At 42.2% G+C, this 4299-nt stretch overlaps 1 long non-coding RNA gene across 1 annotated transcript; it reads left to right on the forward strand.

The window, feature by feature from the left end:
• Positions 1 to 461: 461 nt before the first annotated feature.
• LOC142652865 (uncharacterized) lies at positions 462 to 3781 on the forward strand. Its single transcript, XR_012847964.1, has 3 exons — positions 462 to 573; positions 2640 to 2755; positions 3678 to 3781. It is a non-coding gene; the product is annotated as an uncharacterized LOC142652865 (long non-coding RNA).
• Positions 3782 to 4299: the final 518 nt, after the last annotated feature.

Consider the following 4299-nt stretch of genomic DNA (forward strand, 5'->3'; position numbering starts at 1 on the left):
ACCTCTTCACTCTAGGGGAAGACAGACCAGAGAATTGCATTACATTTGTCATTTGCAGCGATCAATTGTTGCTGGCAGTTGTAGTTTCTCAGCAGCTAGAAGCTATGTCAAGAGTGTCAACTCTCTCATTTTAGCCACCATAGGTGGACAAATCAGCAGTTATTGTAGATTTTACAACTGAATTTGTATTTGAAGGCTGGGCCTATACAAATTTGCGCAGCAGCTTGTAAAGGTTTTCCACACACAAATTAGTAACTATTTTCCCCTTAAAACAAACAAATACAATTTTGCCTGGGGGGGGGGGGGTGGGTGGTGATACGTGACGGCGATTCTCATGTTAATGTTCCATGAACCCATCGTGCTGTCCCCTCATACCAGACACTGTCCATAATGCTAAATGTCTTTCTTGGAGTGTTCTTAAAAGCTTACAATGTCCTTTCTGTTTTCTCTTTTAGCATGAAGATTTAATTCTGCCTCCTGACACTGGACACCAATTCCCAGAGAAGCGTGAAACCACCAGACCTCCGTGCCAGTCTCGACCATGTCATCACTAGCCAGAGTTTCTGTGAAATAGTAGGTTCATAGTTTAGTTCCTTTAAGTCTGAATGACTTTGTCATATCAGATATCCTTGTCCCATAAGCCTCCAACTACATTCTGTGTAGAAAAACTAATCCTAATCCGCCACAACTGTTTGTGGCCTTAACTGGGATTTCCGATCCCTCCTCTAGATCCTTTGACCAGCTAGAATAATGTTCTTGGCTTTGGCCCTTCCTACATCCTATTCTCCATTCCATAATGTCCCTTGGCTTTTTTTGGCATACTGTGTGATTGTGATAATTGGGGGATTATTGCTTGAACACCATGCTGAAGATGGCAGTCCCTAGGACTAAAATGCTCATTAGCATTTCTAGATCAATAGCATACATAATGGATTTATAATTCTAAACCATTATTGTAATAAATCATAGTAATAAGGCGATCAGCGTACAACTACATGGTGAAAATGTCAACCCATCTCTAGTTCCGCTGGATAGGTAGTAGCTACTTGAGCATGACTTGCTGAATTGATAATAGGGGGTTATCAGTGTAGCACCATGTGAAAATGGCTATAAATATAGCAAATACTAGTCAGTAAGAAATACTGATGCAGTGCATTACTGTATCCCTAATAACTTGACAGGCAGTATATGCCAGATAGGTGAGATCACTGATCCCACATTTGTTGCCATACAGGACAATGTGTTCTGGCTTTGGACCTTTCAGGGCTCCACTATTTAAAATTATATTCCCTCCGTTCCATAATGTCCCTTTGCTTCTTTGGCATACTGTGTGATTGTGATAATTGGGGGATTATTGCTTGAACACCATGCTGAAGATGGCAGTCCCTAGGACTAAAATGCTCATTAGCATTTCTAGATCAATAGCATACATAATGGATTTATAATTCTAAACCATTATTGTAATAAATCATAGTAATAAGGCGATCACCGTACAACTACATGGTGAAAATGCCAACCCATCCCTAGTTCCGCAGGATAGGTAGTAACTACTTGAGCATGATTTGCTGCATTGATAATGGGGGGTTATCAGTGTAGCACCGTGTGAAAATGGCTATAAATATAGCAAATACTAGTCAGTAAAAAATATTGATGCAGGTAGCAGCAAATACTAGACATAGTCCAGTATAGAACAAAGTACTAGTCCTGATAGAAGACCATTAGCAGTAAATACCCCAGAAATCCTGAGGTACAAAATGGAAGGACATAATGTCATTTGTTTTATTTTAACAGGGCTTGTTATGATGAGTTCTTGGATTTCCAATGATCGTCTGCCATGAGAATGTATATTCTTCCTGAGCATCAATTGTCTTTCCTATTCTGTTCAGTCTTCCTTTCTCAAACTAATCATGGAGGTGGAAGTGCTTGTCTTTTTCTTCCTTCTGGGTTTGTTTACTCAAGTGCTTGAAGTTCATAAATTTGTAATTCTTTCTGCGTTTACACATTTTTAAGTGTGGGAGTTTGAAGTGAGGAACTCAGGCTTCACTTAAACATTGGAGATGTTGGTGGGTATTTTATTTGTTAATTAACCTGCCATTCGTGTTGTGGCAGCCGCCGGGCCCTTCTGTCACGTGTTGTGGCAGCCGCCGGGCCCTTCTGTCACATGTTGTGGCAGCCGCCGGGCCCTTCTGTCACGTGTTGTGGCAGCCGCCGGGCCCTTCTGTCACGTGTTGTGGCAGCCGCCGGGCCCTTCTGTCACGTGTTGTGGCAGCCGCCGGGCCCTTCTGTCACGTGTTGTGGCAGCCGCCGGGCCCTTCTGTCACGTGTTGTGGCAGCCGCCGGGCCCTTCTGTCACGTGTTGTGGCAGCCGCCGGGCCCTTCTGTCACGTGTTGTGGCAGCCGCCGGCCCTTCTGTCGCTTGTGTCAATGCAATAACTGCAAATATTGCCTTTATGCGTTTCCACTGGGATAATAGGAGATTACAGCTGATGCAATTCTCATGGTCACATTAAAGTAATATGATGCGGTGCAAATCATTTTTTTTTTCAGGTTTTGAAAGGTGGTGCAGTCTCTAAAGCTTCTATTGGTGTTATCACTATCTGTTTGTTCAGTGTTTTTTTACTTACTGTAATTTCTTGCAGGCATGAGAAGTTTTCGATCTCCCGTGGACCCCAGAAGTGACTTTAAACAACCACCTAAATTTGCCATCCATGCACTAGTCATTCAACAAGACTGGGCAGGAAGCCACCATAAGATGGTATGTCGATTGCGTTTCATTATTTTCTCACTTTACATTGTCCCTAACACAAGAAGCAAAAAATGGCAATCCTTTGCTGGTCTCAATAACTCCCTTCCCTCTATTAAAACTAAAAAATAATGATTCATAATCCCCCCATTATGAATCAAATCTTTTTAGTGTTAATGGGGGAAGGGAATGTTGGCATTGGTGATATATTGTTGTTTTTCTTAATCTTTGTGTTTTATTAATAGTAGGACTACTTATGTTCTACTCAAAGTAGTTTGTTTCCTTTTCACCTTTTCTGGTGAAGACCCACCCCATCCCAGATTTCCTTTTGTATATGGAGCAGTGCTGTATGTGACTACAGCCTCCACTAAAGTACATTGGCTTGTGATATTTTGCGAGACATCCAATGTCATCCGTTGATCCCATAGTACCAGGTTTTAAATGGCTATCCAAAGCGGACTTCCAGAAGTGCCGTTTTCATGATCACTTAAAGGAATTATGATTCATAAGCCCCCCCATTATGAGTCCATCCTTTCTGTGTGAATGGAGGGTTGCTGAAGGGTGTTGGTGGTAGACTGCTATTTAACGCGTTAGTTCCCTTTAAAATGGTAGAGTTCATCTTCAAACAAGGTTTCAGATGGCAGTGGTAGGTGTTAATCCATTATGCTGGCTCAATTTACACAATCAGGAATAGGGTTTAATTTTTCAGTGAAAGGTTTGGAAGGGGGCTACAGGAAGGGGACGGAGATGTGTAAGGAACGTTTTAGTAATTTACCTTTTTAGGATGAACAAATATTTATACAAGGAACGTACGTTTATCTCGTCTGCAGTTTTAAATCAGTAAATGACTTTTGCTAAACTTTCCTAGTTGTAATGCGCTTCAATATACTGTAATGAGATTAATATAATCTGAGAATTGAATTTTCTCTTCTAGGTTCACGCTGACTTGGGGATACTCTGCATCTCTTAATCTGCTATGTTGTGTAGTAATCATCCACTTGCAGTATCAAGAACACATGTGACTTGCAGACCTGGCTGCACAGGATTCTTAAAGAGAACCTTTCACCAGCCCATAAATGTGCATCTGCGTGCACCGTGTAATAGGCACCGCTGCACAAACTTTGTCCACTTTAAACTGTTCCTACTCTCCTCCGTTATTTAGACATCTGTGCCGTTATATTTGGCAGCCATTATGTAAAAACCCCCTGAAAGATCAATGGGGAGTTTCTTTCATTGTAAATGGCAGGGGGCGTGATACTTGGCACCCCCGTCGCCCTTGATTGCCGAGAGCTGAAGAATGAGCGCGCACATGCGTGCACGCTCTCATTCACTTTTCAGCTCTCGGCAGACAAGGATGACCAGACTGTTTGATCTAGACAGAGATTATACAGCACAAGCTGCTCTGATACTGTCCGTGGCTGATTGGACAGTGTCAGTGTGTTCAGTATGACGCTCCATGCCATTTACAATAAGACTTAGACATTGGCCGTTCAGGGGGTTATTTACATATCGGGCACCAAATCTGAAGGCACCGATATCTATCTAAATAACAGAGA

This window comes from Rhinoderma darwinii, chromosome 5, assembly GCF_050947455.1.
Source record: "Rhinoderma darwinii isolate aRhiDar2 chromosome 5, aRhiDar2.hap1, whole genome shotgun sequence".
NCBI classification, from domain to species: Eukaryota; Metazoa; Chordata; class Amphibia; order Anura; family Rhinodermatidae; genus Rhinoderma; species Rhinoderma darwinii.